This window comes from Danio rerio, chromosome 7, assembly GCF_049306965.1.
Source record: "Danio rerio strain Tuebingen ecotype United States chromosome 7, GRCz12tu, whole genome shotgun sequence".
Classification (NCBI taxonomy): domain Eukaryota; kingdom Metazoa; phylum Chordata; class Actinopteri; order Cypriniformes; family Danionidae; genus Danio; species Danio rerio.
Genome location: NC_133182.1, coordinates 32330235 through 32348835, shown reverse-complemented (window position 1 = coordinate 32348835; position 18601 = coordinate 32330235). Strand labels below are relative to the sequence as shown.

The window sequence follows — 18601 nt, the reverse complement described above, 5'->3', positions numbered from 1 at the left end:
TTGTATAAACGCAATATCACACTTGTGGCAGTGCGATATGGCTGTATATCATCGCTGGTGGGACACTAAGGCCAACGCACACCTCCCACCAGTACCGGTATACAGCCATATTGCACTGCTACTTGTGTATTGCTCATGTATCATCATTGTTTTTCGGTTCGTGTAATAGCGACAATAGCTGCAAACTTTGTAATAACAGAGTAGAAATGGAATGTAAGTAGGTCACAATAAATTGACGATTTAAATGATTCGTTCAACAATTCTGATTCACAAATGAAAGTGTTCATTGCTCTGTCCCACAACTGATGTGCACCTGCTAGCACACTTACAATGTGCATATACTGTATATGTCTTACATTACACTGTAGGTTTCTGATTCATCTTTTTAGGATTGAGAAGAGTGTTGAGCCTGCGCTGATTCACGCTTTGCAGCAGACAGTAAATATGGCATTATTACATAAAAAAGTATGGATTCAGGGGAAGACTGAGAGGGGTTAAGGTTACTGTACATGGGCCAAAGGAGTGAGTCACTGAATTTTTTCACTCCAATTCATTTGCTAAATAACTGATTCCTTTACTGTAGGAGTCAAACAATTGGCCATCTATATACAAGTGAGTCATGTAATAAATTATTCAGTTAATTTATCCAAAAACATTGAATCATTTAGTAATAAAACCTGCTTGATCAGGGTGTCTAAATTATAATGACTCAGATAATGAATATAATGAATCAGAATTTTGTTTTATGATTAGTTTACTGTTTATTGCTATTAGTCTTAAAGGGATAGTTCACCTAAAATAATTTTTTTGTCATAATTTACTCATGTCTCAAGAAATGTTCGAAAACTTTATGAGTTTTTTCTTCTGTTAAAAATGCTGCATGTACTTTTTTGACTCTTCTAAAGCATACAAATACCATAATATGTTTGCAGATTTATTTATATTTGATATTTAATGCAACCATGCTAAGTAAACATTCTTGTTTATCTGAAAATCAATGCTAAAGTCAGATATTCTGCTTTGAAAAAATGTGATGACAGAATATATGTGCACTTACCCCACTTCAACGAAATGGTAAGGTTTACAATCTAATTATTACATGTTAAACCTCTTTACTATTATGTAAATGTACATGCTGAATCACTGATTTGTGTTAGCTTGCACTGAGTTACAGTTCTAAAGTTCAATTTCAAGCGGTTTGTTTTATTTTCAAGATCTGAGGTGAACTATCTGCTGCTGCTTTCAGTATTATGGCAATAAATGGCATGTAAAATGGCATACCCGAGGAGATCATTGTCAGTTTTCTGTTGTTCAGCTGCAAGAAACCTAAGCCTCGAAAATATAAATTATTCTGAAATATAAGTTTTAGGCGTTCAGGTTAAGACAAGCGTGTCGTTGCTTTTATATAAAACATGACTTAAATCAGCCTTTAGGCTTAATAGTCAGGCACATTGGTGTCCTCAATCTGGAAACCTGCGCTTGCATGTGTTTTGAACTAGGATTGCAATACCTAGTTCAACCACTGGGTGTCAAATTTACATACTGCACCTTTAAACACTAAAGAATAGCGTTTTTTGAGCTCAATTTAAATAAATGGATTGAACAAACGTCATTTTTTGAGTGCAAGTTTTCAAATATCTTTAAAATATCTTCTTCCGTGTTCAACCACAAAGAAACTGAATGTTTTGGAACCAATTGAGGGTGAGTGAATGGTGAGAAAAATAACTTTTGGGTGAACTATCCCTTTTAAGTCAGAACAAGTCTAAATATTTTTGTTAGAATTAGTTCTGTCCTTAAAATGTATTAATGCATTGCCATACAGAAAAATATATTCTAAACAGCATATTTGAGCAATAATATGCTACCATACAGTACATGTTGTTATTCATTTGAAAATCATCTGTTGATTAAAAATTGCCAAGGGATTGTGATTGACATGTGTAATTACAAAAATGATAAATTAACAAATATTATATATAAGTTAACAATCCATATAAAACTATTGCAGTACAGCTGACATTACTGTTAATCATTGCAATTTTATAGGTCAAAAAATATTTGAAGCATTCCACATTCCATATTAACGACAATATAAGAAGTGAGGCATTTAAGGTGAAAACGGCATGCAAGTTATCGGTCAGGGTCATTAAGACTTTTATTATAAAAAAAATAAAAACACCTCTTCATTGCAGACATTGAGCCACGCTGACCTACTTTTGCATGCCCCTTTATGGATTACAAGAACAAGGAATCATTTGCCTTCTAAAAGTGACCATAATAGTAATCAGGTCATACTATCTCTAACAACCATCTTCAATTTAATGACGGTGATGTCATTTCATGATCCTGCAGGAAGGCTGGGTTTTCCTCTACCTGAGACAGTTGAGTGAGTCATATTTGGGCATGCAGCAGGGGTGGTCCTGGCTCAAACCTGAACACCCACACTGGATTTACAGTCATTTGGGGTATTCACATATTTTCCCAGACTTGGCAAGTAACACTGTTTTTCAACGACCTCATTAATCAAGCCACATATGAAACAAAGCTTTTTTTTAAACACTTAGTGAATGACTAAGACACATTCAAACAAGCATCGGGAAATATGTTGCAGTTTTTAACTTGGACATGCTGTAGAATTTGATAAATGGCTTAGCAATTGTTACCCAGTGTGATGTTATGCAGGCTTTTTTTTGATAAATTTGACAGTAAAAAAAACCTGACTTAACTTGAAGAAACAAATGATAAACAGAAGAGATAGAGACAGGAATAAAATTATGTAGTTTCTGCAATACTAATGTCAAGGAGTGGAAGTATAAAAATAAGGCATATTTTTAAAAAAGCTTAGCAAACACCCCATTCCATCCACCACATCCTTTCTTAAAGATTATCCTTACAATATTTTACTTTTTTATGTGGGGCTTGAAGACAGAGAGCTAACTTATGGCACAAATTTAGTTCAGTCGAAAAATAAAACAAATCTTCAGCCAAACTTTTTTTACCTTTCCAAAAAATACTGTCATATACTTTATCTTGAACATTCACAGAATAGAATGGCCATTTCCTCAAAATGTTGCATCAAAAGTAATCCAGAAGAAGTGTGATCAGATACTTAACCCTTATGTATTGTTGGGGATATTTTCACCCACTTTGAGGTGATTTTGAGTCTTAATTTTGCCAGAATTTTTTCTGTTTCAGCTAGCAGAATGATTTTTAGTGACAAATCTTGTTGTGACACATATTTGAAGAAAGTGCTTAGATTTTTTTAAAAACTCTACATTACACTCTGGGCAAATTTACAAGCCATTTGTTATGTTAGGGATGAAAACATCCAATAATTAAACTGCAGTAAAAATGCATCAGATTATTATTTTTGTTCATTAGTTATATATTTATTTTTTTTGCATAAATCTGTTAATCAACTTCCGTCCTGATCAAAACTACAAAATTGCTCAGAGAATTACAGGATTTTAACTCTTTAATAGTCAAATTTATAAATAATGTCACTGATTTGGTGAAAAACAAACCAAAAAAAAAAAAAAAAACACAACATGATGTATTTTTAATATAGAAAGTACTTTTATCACAGTCTTGGACATACTGTATAAAACAACATTGTCTTTAATGCAGTGTTTTGATTCATTTAAAATTTTTTTCTACCTATTTTACTGTTGGTGGCTGTTTTTGCCCCATTGACTTCCATTAAACCACATTTTTGTATTACAAAACCATGACACCACATTCTCATGCATTCTTGATTGTTGGTGGTTTTTGTCATTGGTTTTTAATTGTTGGTCAAATTTGTAATTTTTACTGTTGATTATCAGTTGGCACCATGAACCCATTTGATTGGCCTGTGCGAAAATTCTGGATTTTATATGGAGTCTAACAGCAAATTTAAGTGTGTGTATGTGTGTCTGTGAGGGTGTGAGAATGACTCTTACGCACATACCTTGATGTGTCTGAGAAAATCAAAATATGCATCTGAGCTCTCAGAACTACATGGAGTAAACAAAAACAAAGACTGATATGCACCATCAAATGTGGTTATAATGGAAGTCAATGGGGCAAATACAGCCACCAACAGTAAATTAAAGAGAACTTTGTTTTTAATCTAACAATACATCAAAGTCAATGTTGTTACTAATCATTAACATGTCCAAGACTGTGATAAAAGGTAAAAAGTCCAGTCAATAATTACTTTTGATATTGAAAATACGTTGTTTCGTTTTTCAGTGACATCAATTGTGAATTTGGCAATTAAAGAGTTAAAATGATGTAATTTTCTAAACAATTTAGAAGTTTTGATCAGGACTGGGGTTGATTAACAGATTTATGCAAAAAGAAATGAAATGATCAGATGCATTTTTACAGCAGTTTAACTTAGTGAATGTTTTCATCCTGATAACAAAGTGGTAGTAAATTTGAACAGTGCACAAGAGTAAAAATAAGCAATTTATATACACAAAAACACATTATTTATTCGGAATTTTGATATGGTCCTTTAAATACACCTTTATGCTGAGAGTGCTTCAGATTCTTGAGTGTTTACATGAACTTGCTGAATATACAGGCCTCATTCAGAAGGAAATGTAGACCAAGAAAAATGATTGATGATGTATTGTTTGCTTTCTATTTCCTATTATTATCATCCTCCAATCTGAATAAAAAATCATTAAATTAACAACAAGGCATAGCACACAGTCTACAGCTCAGTGTTTTTCCGCTCTCTATCTCTCTCTCTTACTCTGTGTTGAAGGTTATTCAATGACCTGCTGATGCATTTCTTCTAGCACTGCTCAAATCCAGAGGATGATGCTTGATGCCCTGATTTGACGTCACAGCCTTCAAAGGCCTTCAGTGTTTGAATCAGCGGCAGACGGGTCTCAATGGAGCGATACGTGTCTGAGGAAAAGCAGCAGCACTGAGAACAGAAGTGAAGACAGTCCAGATTGGACAATAAAAGATGGCAGCTGCTGTGAGTTTGGAGTGCACTTCAGTGACCCTTCAAGGATGGTGGCCTGCTCCCGTCTTGTAATTACCTGCGCTCTCTGCTATGCTAGCGTGAATTCGGGCCGCCCTCGTGGGGTGTGAGAGCTTTTTCATCTAAAGAGAGCACGACTAGCGTGAGTGTGTGTGACATCTATTCCCTTTGTTTCGGCTGCCATAGCAGATGGGAGTTGATGCTGATGCCGAGTTCAGTCAAAGTCTCAGATGCGCTGCCAACTTCTGATCTTAGTGTGGTCATGTCGTGAACGATAATATGCCCTCTGGTGATCATTTCGCCTACTGTGTTTGTTTGTGGAAATGTTGCAGTCGTCCTTGGAGTTAAACTTCTCAAATTGTTAATTGCTTTAATTATAGCAATCCAATAAGCTGTGGTATGTTTAATGTGAGATGTGGTGTTACTTTTATCGCACAGACTCTTATGAGAAAATTACATCAGGATCATAAAAATGTCATTTTGGTGGCAGAACCAAGTATGGACGATGGTATTAGTTTACCCAAACATTTAAAATTACGACACAGGCCCATTGTGGATACGTACCCCTGTGTACATTTCTGGAGAGTGTGAATTATGTAGCCAGAGGTACATATGGCTGCATTTCGTCTTTAAAATGAGCACTACGGGGCGGCACGACACTGCTGATGGCTTCTGTTCTTTTTTTTTGACACCAGCTGACTGCTTACCTCGATGTGGTCAACTTTTCCAGTGGACACTGTTACCAGTTTGCCCAGTTGCTTGCCGTGTAAGTCAGCAAACTTGAGATGCAGAGAGGAGTTGATCATGACAGCGGGGTTCGAATCCGGCAAAGAAGGGTTCCAGAAAGCAGGTAAAACAAAACAAAAGGCAAAAAAATTACTGGGTGAGAAAGTGATAAGATCTGAAAATGTGGTGGCTGTGAGGGCTTTTCTTTTTCTGAATTGTTTTGAAACCACTGTTAGTTAGGTTTAGGAAAGGCGGTGGGAAAGGGGATTGGTCGGACAGTCAGTGAGCCAGTCAGTCAGTCAGTCAGTTGACAGCGGCCTTTCGTGGATTTACCCAAGAGCAGGGGGCGCAAATGGCACTCACGAGATAAATTTGAGATCAAAAAAGCATACATAGTGGCTTTCTGTGTATTTGTGAAATCAAAAAGTGCAAAAAAAACATACCTCCTGGGACGTATTTTGCGCTCTCCAGAAATTTATATAGGGGTACATATCAATAATGAACCTGGGTTACAAAATGAGCTGAAATGAATAATAAATTTCTGCTATATACAAGTATTTTGCAACTCCGGGAAATCTTTCTGCATGCAATTTAAAGCTGCATGATTTTGGATAAATTGAAAATTACGATAAAAATAATTTTATTACAATTCTCCCATGATTTTAAATATAAAACTAGTTAAAGTAATTTAGTTCAGTAGAAGATCTGACAACACTTTAATTACTGCTGTCTATTTAAGAATTATTTATTTTATGATTTTTATTATTATTTATTTTACGATTTTTTTTAGTGACTTACTTCACTTGTTCATTGGGAGCTTACCTTATTTGAATGATTTTCTGGAATGAATGGTTTAAATGAAATTCAACTTAATTTTCAACAGTTTTTCTTTCTATGGAAGTTTTGTTTGCTACTGTATACATTTCTTTTTATATGTGAGCCATAAATTTTCGTGCCAGTACTTTTGTGGTAATGCCATGTTTTGTAACATTGGCCTGATATTTTCTTACTAAAGGGAAGATGAAAAGGTCTGCGTTAATTACAGGTGGAAAACCTGTAAAGCTACTGTAACTTGATCACGTAAAGCATGTCTTAGCCAATTACATAGCATCTTTTAATTTCCTATCCTGTGTGCTGCCAAAGAGGCAGCGATAGCATTAGCCATTATGCTTTTTAGGCTAAAGATTTCATCAACAGGCTTTGAAGTGACAACACAAATGCAAATTTTAATTATTTTCTCCATCACACTTGTCAAGGAAGGAACTGTAAATGTATGTCTGTAAAGTAGAGGGCGTAGCTCAAACAAACCTGTCATCTGTGCGACCATTCTGCATTACAGACATGACAGATTGTGGTCACATGCACAGCAGATATTTATGTGATTGGCTACAATGATCATCGTTTCACACTTGCTTCTACTTTTGACAACACTGCACTATTCAGCAATTAATATTTAGAGTTTCCATTTTTACTCATTTTGAACAATAGTGAATTTGGTTTTGAGCAAGAGAGCTGAGTTGATGTAACATAACCTGACATTCATTAATTAAAAAAAAAAAATCCATGACCTGTAATCAATGTCATTCATCAATTGCTGATTTCAATGCAAAAAAAAAAATAAGCAAATGGAGCAAAACTTAAAGGAGTTTGTAATTTTTTTAATTGCCTCAGATTTCATTTAGATTTTGGCCTACCAAGACAAATGTTCTGTGCCATCTGATTGTTTTGCAATAACATTGTATTTGTAGACAGAAAAAGCTGGTGTGCGATACCATAGACCCATCACTGTGCTGCACTTCTTCTTTTCACAGCAAAATAACAAGAAATTACCTATATATATACATATATATATATATATATATATATATATATATATATATATATATATATATATATATAATCAGAAAAGCCTACACAAAGTCATTTTAGGCTGCAATATTTTTTCCCCTACAAAGTCAAGGAGAGACTACTTAAGCACTGGGCAGACAAAAACAAACAAACAAACAAACAAACAAACAAACAAAAAATAATAAAATTAAAACAGTCATAGACAGACAGGAAAAACCCCTGACTTTCAATGTCTAAAATAAACCTTTTAAAATTCCACAATGTTCCAGAAATTCTTTGACCTGTGCGAACCTTGATGTTCACATTTAGACTAGAGCTACAATAACCATCGTGTCTACACAGCGCATACAACACCTCTGCACTTACTCCAAATTATTTTCAATGGGGTCAGGAAAACTGTTCATCAATAAATGGGAAAAGTTAACTAGCAGGCCTAATATATTTTAAAAAGTAACTCAGATATTTTTTAATTAATTAAACAACTACAATTAAATTTAAGTAACAAACACAATTAATTAAAGTAACAACCATAACTAGTAACAGGTAATCTGATTACATACTTGCATTACTTATAATGGAACAGGACTGCATTGGTGGCCTTTTGAATCATGATTCATTTCACAGCTCAAATGTCATATAAGAAATGTATGGTCTATTCTGCTGCAATTCTGTATACGCTACACTTATTTTGTTAATCCTTCTTGGTTTAAAGTTGATTTGAATTAGAGCATCTGCTCAAAGAAAATATGTTAATGCAAAATGTAAATGTGTGAAGAACAGACTGTTCACTGAAAATGATCCCCATCCGCTCAAAACACTCAAAATCTCATTTGCAGTTCACACTCATTCATTCAAAACTTGTCACCTCAAGATGTGCTGTGGCAGGTCTGATGTCAGTGATGTCAAATGCTTTCGACTCTTGCTCGTTTTGTGACTGATCGTAACACACCACGTTTAAATAAACCATGTTCAAATGTATCCTTTTAAAACACATTTGAGTCTTGGAATAAACTGACAAACTGATGCACATCATGAATAAGTTCTTAATGAATTGGAGGATGATTCAGTCTGAATTATTCACTCATGCACCAGTCAAAAAATTGCCATACGATAAGAATATTTCATAATACGATCATAAAAACAAAAGGAATAGTATTAAAAAAATTTATATAGAAAAAAATATATATTCATGTAAAACTTAACATTGCAGTCAAGATTTTCTCCTGAACAAATATTAAATAACTGTGACGAAATATTGCTATTATTTTACACTTCACTTTTACCCACTATACACTCACCGGCCATTTTATTAGGTACACATAACTAGTACTGGGTTGGACCCCCTTTTGCCTTCAGAGCTGCCTCAATCCTTCATGGCATAGACTCAACAAGGTCCTGGGAATAATTCCTCAGAGACTTTGGTCCATATTGAAATGATAACGTCACACAGTTGCTGCACATTTGTCGGCTGAGCATCCATGATGCGAATCTCCTGTTCCACTACATCCCAAAGGTGCTTTATTGGATTGAGATCTGGTGAAGGGAAGGGAAGTAAGAGGATAAACAGTAAACAGGTAGTTAGGTTGATCGGGCATCCTACGATGATGCCCAGAGACTGAGTGGGGGTACTGTCTCTGTAACATTTTTGTAGAGTGATTGGACCCCTCGATTCAACCTAGGAGTGAAGAGAGGGTTATAGGATTGTGAATGGGAAGCGAGGAAAAAGAGGGAGGGTGGGTTTAAAAGAGCGAGAAGAACAGTGCTAAAGGGCTGGTCTGCCTAAGTTTTAGGAAGTAGGTGATTGGTTAAGGAGACAAAGTGAGGCATGGTTCCGCCGCCAAACCTTTATTAACAAGTTAACTTCATTAAAAATGAATAAAGCAAGTGTCCACGAGAAAGGTGCTGCAGTGGAATGAAAGTAACAAATAGCCACAAACATCCCATCTCCAAATCATTGAGCCACATATTCAAAGAGGCACGATTTTAATAAATAAACGCTATATATGAAGTTTAAACAACGATCTTTCCTGAAAAAAAGTCTAAGAAAAAAGTAATAGATGGTTGTGTGTTTGCAAAATGTTTGCTTTAGGTCCTGGGTGTGCAACCAATGTCAGGAAAGTGACCTTTTGGTGTTGGTTGGAAAAAATGTCAGCTACAACAAAGCATCCCTCATGAGACTGCAATGGTTCATTGCACATCACTGCATTCAATTCTCCACCTTCAAACAATGGCAGGTCTGCCTGTAAGCCAAGTTACTTATTTGGCCTAGCTCTTCAGAAACAAGCCAGATACCCTGTGGAGATCCCTACCATTCTTTCCAAACAGTGACAGAAGATATCTGTCCCTGCCGAGAGCATTCTTCTGTCTGCAAACTAACCATTACGTCAGCCCGATGATTTAACCTAGCACAGCCTATCCAACATTATCCACATTCCTTTCATCAACTAAAAATAGCCACACGTTGGATTAGAGCCATTTTATTACCTTAAAAAATGGAGAAAGTTAAAGCATGAATCAAAGTGTTTGCATACCACTGAGCTGCCGGATCATTGCCCAAACACAGTCATGGAAAAAAGTGTCATAGCGAGTGACTTCGGGGGCGATGCATATCGAGCATTCCTTCGCCAGTGATAGGTCTTCCATAGTTAGGAAGAGGAACAGTCGAGGACAGCATGGAGCAGTCCTGGCCCACGCCTCCTACTTTCACTCAGCTTCTACATCAATACCTCACAGTAATGTTTACAGAGGCGCGTGTGTCAGGGCACGAACCACATACCTCACCTTGTTCTCACGATGCTCAACATGCCATAACAAAATGTAATGAGAACACACACACACACATCCTCTCTTTCTCCCACCCACACTCTGTATTCCCTCCCTCACACAGACAATTGTGTAAAGATTTCCCTGAGAAATTCATGCTGGTTATGTTTATTCACACTAAGAGTTTTGTAGAGTTTCTAAATAAAGCTCACCCAAAATGTTATTAATTACTCATCATCATGTCTTTCCAACCTCATCAGACCTTCGCTCATCTTTGGAACACGAATGAAGATATTTTAAGTGAAATCTAAAAGTTGTTATTTTTATTTTTATGTAGGCACAACTGTATTCTCATAGCTTGATATAATTCTTAATGAAGTATTGAAGACACATGGACAATGTTTTGGTATATCTTTCTATACTTTGAATGAGTCTGGCACATTGCTGTCTATGGAGGACAAGTGAGCAGGGCCGGAGTGGGACTCTTTTTCAGCCCTGGAGTTTCAAGCCTCAGACCGGCCCACCTCAGTTCACCACTGACTAAATTAAAATAAGGTTATTTCCAATTCAGTTTCTAATTACACTATCATGTCTATTTTTAAGAAAACAGCTCTTTTAGAACTTCAAATGTTCAACAACCCTTACAGTATTATGTCTTAACAATAAAAATGAAAAAAAAAAAAAAATGTTACTCAGACAAGGACCGAACCCAGGTTGGCCGCGTCATTATCTAACGTACTTTTTTTTTTTATTGAACCAATTTCAATTACAATCTTTTACAGTAAATCATAATAAAACAGACATTAAAGGATCATTTCATATTCAAAAACATTAAAAATGTGGTAGTTTCCAGTTCATTTCTTTAAAAACTTGACATGCCTTGTCCGTCAGAATTTTGTGCAGCTCACTCAAAATGTTCTCATTTTTATGATATACATACAGTTTTTCCACATATCTCTCCACATATCTAACGTACTAACCACTGTACCACAACAGCTGTACGTTGAATGGTGACTTATCTAGTTGTATCATCATTAACCTGCATCCTGCTCACGAGGCTACGAGAAAATAGATAAAAAGAGCAGAGCAGCGGTAAAATAATGAATAAGAAGGCTGTGGTCAAGTAAATAAATAAATTATTTTAAAAAAGTGTGACTGCTGAGAGCAACCGATTCTGGAACTAGGGACACCGGCCCTCGCGGCCAAAAAACGGACTGGCCCACCGGGAATTCTCCCGGTCCTCCCGATTAGCCAATCCGGGCCTGCAAGTGAGCACTCAGATTTCACCTAAAATATCTTTTCTGACGATGAAAGAATGTCTGAAAGGGTTGGAACGACATGATGTTCAGTAATTAATAACATACATTTAATAACTAACAAAATAAAAAGAAGAGATGAAGCAGTGTTTCTTTATGAACAGCAGTGTATTTTCATTGGTGAAAGAGTTTTAGCATAGCTTGATTACATTAGCATATTTTAGCTATAATTTGCAATTGGACTAAATCTGAACAAGTTTTTTCCAATTGTTTAATCAAAAAGAATATAGTGTGGCAGCAGAATGGCTCAGTGGTTAGCACTGTCACCTCACAGCAAGAAGGTCGCTGGTTCGAGACCCGGCTGTTGGCATTTCTGGTTGGAATTTGCAAGTTCTCCCCGTGTTCGCGAGGATTTTCTCTGAGTGCTCAAGTTTTTTTTTTTCCCAGCAGCTAGGATTTAAAAAAAAAAACATCGTAAAATAAGAGCCATTAAATAACCAGAAATTTTAATTTAAGGAAATTTCTGTAATTTGACATCAGTTATTTTACAGTACATTTCTGTAAATTAACGTTCGATATTTTACAGTAAATTTAAGTAATTTAATGGCTGTTATTTTACAGTTGAAGTAAAAGCCCCCTGAAGTATTAGCCACCTTTTGATTTTATTTTATTTTTTTTCTTATATTTTCCAAATGATGTTTAACAGAGCAAGGAAATTTTCACAGTATGTCTGATAATATTTTTTCTTCAGGAGAAAGTCTTATTTGATTTATTTCGGCTAGAATAAAAGCAGTTATTAATTTTTTAAAAATTTTTGGGACAAAATTATTAGCCCCTTTAAGCTAATTTTTAAAAAAATAATCTACCAAACAAACCATCATTATACAATAACTTGCCTAATTACCCTAACCTGTCTAGTTCACCTTATTAACCTAGTTAAGCCTTTAAATGTCACTTTAAGCTGTATAGAAGTGTCTTGAAAAATATCAAGTAAAATATTATTTACTGTCATCATGTCAAAGATAAAATAAATCTGTTATTAGAAATAAGTTTTTAAAACTATTATGCTTAGAGTGTGCTGAAACAATCTTCCTTCCATTAAACAGAAATTGGTGAAAAAAATAAACAGGGGCGCTAATAATTCAGGGGGGCTAATAATTCTGACTTCAACTGTACCTTTTTTTTCTGGCACCCCAGCGTTGTTTTTTTTCACCCTAGCTGCCATAACAAATTTTTTTACAGTGTGGTTCCCTCACAGTTAAAAGACATGCAGTGTAATGAATTAGATAAACAAAATTGGACATAGTTTATAACTGTGTATGTGTGTGTGTTTGTGTGTGTGGGGGTTTCCCAGTACTGGGTTGTGGCTGGAAGGGCATCCTCTGCGTAAAACATATGCTTGAATAGTTAGCGGTTCATTCCGCTCTGGTGACCTCTGACAAATAAGGGACAAAGTCAAATGAAAATGAATGAATGAAGATAGCGTATTATACTTTTTTTTCTCATTTACAGTATAATTTGATGGTGTCATTTAGACATTTTAGTGGTTATAAACTTTGAAACTACATGTCAACTTAAGGTGCGTTTACACTTGCCAGGTTTTTCTTTAAATAAAACTAACTCCAGCGTAATGGCTCTGCTAGTGTTGAATAAGAATGGAAACTTCCCTTTGTATCCTGTTGTGCACAAAATAGGCAGACCCAAAGAGAAAACTCTTAAAAGAAGACATTCGTTCTATTGAAATATAAATACAACACAACACAAAGACATCTAAACGAATCCAAAAAGTGGATGTGATGTCACACTACAGTATTCTCACCCACTCTTCACCCAATAGTTCAATACTGGCATTGCACAGTATCTCCTTGCAGCAGATCTTTGTGCATGTGATGAAAGAATTCTTGGCACTGATTTAACTTCTTTACACATTTTATAAGCTCTTCACAAGTTCTCAGCTGATAAAAATACCAGCATATGTACGCACATACAACAGGCACATTTACGTAGATTAACACACCGTACAAGAAAGCCTAGGTTGTGTCATAAAAACTGCAGTGTGAACATTAAAAACCAGGAATAAATTTATGATTTGTATAATTCAGGACCTAAAAAACTGAGAGAACCAAATCACAAGACTACTATTAGTCTATGAAAATCCCAAACTTAAATCTGAAGTGATACTGTGATCAGCCAAATTAAATCAAGCAAATGTGGCATTGAATCTAAAGGTACATTCTAAAAAATAAAATGCTGGGTTGTATAGTTCTTAGTAAACAACTTACTTATTTCATTCCAAAAGAAGATATTTTTGGTCATCTCTGCTTTCACTGACCAAAGACTATGCAAGAGGCTGCTGACAAGCTAGAGTATGTTTCCATCCACCTATCTTTCTGAGCATTTTGGAATATTGCATAAATAATGCGTCATGGAAATCACATGATGTGCATACATTTAGAAAGTGCTAAACAACTTATGTACACAACTGAGTTGAATAAATGAGGTCGGTGGTGAGTGGTGTGTTTTCTCTAAAGGGATGACAAAGATCGTTCTCACTCAGATAATAAATAAAACAAAAAATAATTATTGATTTCTTGTGCAGCACAGTACCAATTGATCGTTGGTACCAGTCCGTGCGGATATGGTTGTGGTCGGAAGTTAACAAGAAGTATTTATATTATTTATTACATTTCCCATTTATTGTATTTTATTAGGCGACGCAGTGGCACAGTGCTTTACAGCAAGAAGGTCACTGGTTCGAGCCTCGGCAGGGTCAGTTGGCATTTCTGCGTGGAGTTTGCATGTTCTCCCTGTGTTCATGTGGGTTTCCTCCAGGTCCTCCGGTTTCCCCCACAGTCCAAAGACATGTGGTACAGGTGAATTGGGTATGCTAAAATTGACCGTAGTGTATGTTTGTGAAGAGCATCCACTGCGTAAAACATATGCAGGATAAGTTGGCAGTTCATTCCGATATGGCGACCCCAGATTAATAAAGGGACTAAGCCGGAAAGAAAATAAATGAATGAACGAATGTATTTTATTAACGTCTACCCCCACCCCAACCCTAAACCCAACCCTCACAGTAACATAAAAACAGTAGTTGTATAGAATTTAATTTATGCCAGGAGTGTTTGGATGGACACAGCTGCTGTACTGAATTGCATAGCTCCTAAACTAATAAAAGCACATCTGAAACAGCTATGAAAGACAAGTTTATTTATATAGCAGATTTCAAACATAATGGTAATTTAAAGTGCTTCACATAAACAGGAAAAAAGAGACAGGTATAAGAAAATAAAACAAATAATAAAGATGATTAAAAACAGATTGAAATGTGTTAAAACAGGTTTTAAAAAGAATGCAAAAGAAAAGAAAGACTTAATAGTGTGATCTGTCAGATGTATAGCACAGTGGTCATTCAGTAAAGGCACAGCTAAACAGATGTGTTTTCAGTCTTGATTTGAATGTGCCTGATGTTGGAGCACATCTGATTATTTCTGGAAGCTGATTCCAGCAGCGAGGGTGTAGTAGCTGAAGGCAGATTCACCCTGCTTTCACTGAACCCTTGGAATTTCTAGTTTCTTTTTTATCCTAAATATCTGAGTGATCTGTTTGGTTTGTATTAAGTGAGCATATCTGTAATGCTAATAAAATCTTACTAGGTTCCCTACAAACATCCATATTGAGTTAAGTTGGAGCTAAACTCTGTAGGACAATGACAAACAGAGATTGAACACCACTGATCTATGTGGCCATTGATCGTTGATGAAAATTTCTCCTCTGTTCCCACTATTCTCTGGTCCTTCCACATTTTCCTCTACCTCGCGGCCTATTCCTCTCGTTCTCCCTGTCTCTCTCAGTGTAATTCTCACCTCCAGCAGCAGAGCGGCTGACTCACCCACTGCCTCATTAGGCTCCTGCCAAATCTGAGAGATTAAACTGGAAGGGATGATGAGCGGAGGAACAGAAGGGATAGAGGGATGAATAGACAGAGGGAGCCCCTCCAGTACCTTGCACGTTTAGTGACAAACTGGAGGTCACGCCGACAGCCATAAAACACAGCGGTATATTCTGCCAGCCAATCTCGTTTTTTTGTGTGTGCCTGGCTCAGGTAACCATAAGATCCTACTACTGACAAATAGCTGTGTTGGCAATATCCTTCTCACTGTCATTCTCTCTGCTCACCAGTGTTTGATAAGATCACGTAATGAGTATTAGAGGTGGTCTAACAGTTCGGCTCGAATATGATTATCATTTCATCGATTCGGTTCAGTTTGATTACACGGTGCATCCCAATACATTGAAGATTCTTGAAAATAAACCAATCAGAGTCTCATCTTCCATTCCCTTTAAGAGTCAGTTGCATCACGCCATGGCGCATTTGCTATTTACATGGCAGACTTTGTAAGTGGAAAAACTGAACTCTTCACTAGCGAGAAAACAGTTAAACAGCATCTGCAGCACGAGAATGAGAGATAAGCCTCCTCATTTTTTATTTTCACTTTCGTGGATAAGGAAACGTGTTGTACGCTCAGACATCCATTAGCCTACGTAATGATTTTCATTTGTTAAGTGCAAAGATTTGTTTTAAAACTATTTCTAAATTCAGTTCTAATTTCCAGCAAACAAATAAATGAACAATAATAACGAAATGTGGTCAAACAACTGAGTTATATCCAAATACACATGGTGTGCCCCATATGGTACAAAACCTGACAGGTGGGCAAATCTAAGCTCGTTTGTAATAAAATAAATATAAATGCATATAATAAATAACACTAATAATAATAATAACATTATACAAAAGCAAATTGTTATGAATAAACTGAACGCCCGCCTCCCGGGATGAAGAGGGCATGAAAGTATGGTTTTTATATTTATGTAGAAAATAAGAATTTTTGTAATATTTTAATCCTTTAATTCTTTTTTCATTTGTAAAGATATTTGTGTATTGCTGTACATCCTGTATGTATTAAGCAATGTTTCAGCGAGGCGCACAACTAACGCGCTCTGCGTTGGACTTTAGACCTGCTCTCTGCTGGTCTCTCCTAAAAATAGCAACGTGCCAGCAATGCGCCTTAACACGCCTTCTTTTTTAGACCAGAACGCCTATGGGCGCACTTATGAGCGCAAATGCATTTGCTATCTAAAAAGTGAGCTGCAAAACATCAAAATGACCCCTTCCTCGAGCTGAAAGTAGCAAACAACAATTACGTCGCGCCTTGCACCGCAGTGAGCCAGGTGTATGATAGGGCCCAATAAACTAATAATAGGTTAACAAGACAATAGACAGGTGGGTTACGGGGAAGGGCTTCAAAATTTACCCTTAAGAATTGGGTCAGCACTAAAGCACCTGCACACGTCATCATATGTCATCGTGATCTCATGCTTCATATAAGATCAGACTATCGAGACTGCTGTAGTTATTCTAGTTGTGCTATTTTTTGGTATTTATCTTCAGGAAATCACTGAAGGTATATATTATGTTATCATTACGATCTAATGTGGCAATGAGATCGTAACTGTACTGTGTATTTACACAGTGGCCATATTCATCTATTTAAACACACCAAAAACAACATTAACATTATAGCAGACACTGTAAAAAGTTCATTCTCAGCCACTAGACTTTTCTGACAGGGTATTCGAGTGTCATTAGCCCCTTTCACACATACAGACCTTTCTATGTAAAGGTTGTATGTGTGAACAGGTCCTTTTTGAAAATACCGGTAAATTCGTTCTGGCTATTTTCCGGAAAGAGAAGTTGTAACTTTACCGGCAATTTGCCGGAATGCTGCGCTGTGTGAATGTAGAAGGAAGATTGCCGTAATAAGCGCGTGCACATCTAGAACGTGCTGACGTGAGACGTCTGCTTTAGCCAATCACAACAGTCAGACGCGTTTACGTCTGCGCGGTTTGTGAGAATAAAAGCCTTTGAATATTTTTCCAGACACATTTAGCTGCTAGAAGTTAGTCAGATCACGTTTATATGTTCTTCTTAATGCCAACTGTGTCAATAATCATCGATTAGATGCTTATGATAAGCCGTTGTTTGTTTACCTTCAAGCTTTGCGTGTGCCTGTTAAACAGCCTGTGAGCGCCTGCACACGCACATATTATGAACATCTCGATATGCGAAAGTGATCCTGCGAAAGTTGTTCACAATATTGATCATCCATAGAGTTTGTAATTTAGTCAAATGTTTACAAATACAAGCGCAGCCGTTTAAAGCTCATTTGTGGTGAATGATGTCAGAATTTACCGGTATTTTGGAATGGATGTGTGAATGCTCTTTTCCGGATAATTTCCGTAACGTCCTCGCCTGTGTGAACAGCGCTGTTTCGAATATACCGGTAAAGTCGTTCCGGAAATTTTCCAGATATTTACCGGTAACACTGTGTGAAAGGGGCTATAGAGTGTCAGAATGTTGTGGGACTGCTATACAGGAGTTATGGATTATAGATCGCAAAATTTAGCGCTTTAAGCATTTTTTTTAAAAGCATGACTGTAAAACACGAACGCGGTTATAATTATATATTTTTTGTCATAAAAATCGTAATATTGACAAAAAAAAAAATTGTTTGTGGATCTCCTTTCTTCTGGGTTCAGCAATACTGCCGTTGTGGCTGGTGTATTCTGTGATATTTTCTTACCCCTTGGTTTCGAGTGTGATCCTGAAAAATCTTCATTCGAAGGGCTATTCACTCCTTCCCCTTAGCCCTATGCCTTCAAGCTAAAGAGAATTGGGACACCTCTACCCCTTGACATAAACGCACAAAACGAGGTCTAAGGGGTAGAATTGGGATTGGGCCAAAGTGGTTTGCACAATTGCTGCAAAGCAAAAAGGTAGCTGGTTCGAATATCAGCAGTTTGCATGTCTTTCCCATGTCTGTGTGGGTTTTCAATGGGTGCTCTGGTTTCACCCAACAGTCCAACTAATTTGGTACGAAAGGGAAGACAAATAAGCACTGACAGAATGTTTTTGGAGTGAACCATTCCCTTGAATCTGTTTCAAGTCTGCCTTTTTTCC

General features: G+C 36.5%; 1 protein-coding gene and 1 long non-coding RNA gene across 4 annotated transcripts in view; one reads left to right on the top strand and one right to left on the bottom strand.

The window, feature by feature from the left end:
- mettl15 (methyltransferase 15, mitochondrial 12S rRNA N4-cytidine) overlaps positions 1 to 18601 on the bottom strand; it is a 308904-nt gene that overhangs the window by 28429 nt on the left and 261874 nt on the right. The window lies entirely within an intron of this gene.
- The window catches only part of LOC141375386 (uncharacterized), an 85596-nt gene that overhangs the window by 9782 nt on the left and 57213 nt on the right, over positions 1 to 18601 (top strand). For both annotated transcript variants that reach the window (XR_012383341.1, XR_012383342.1), the window contains exon 2: positions 5677 to 5831. This is a non-coding gene — a long non-coding RNA (uncharacterized lncRNA). The remainder of the gene's footprint in view (positions 1 to 5676; positions 5832 to 18601) is intronic.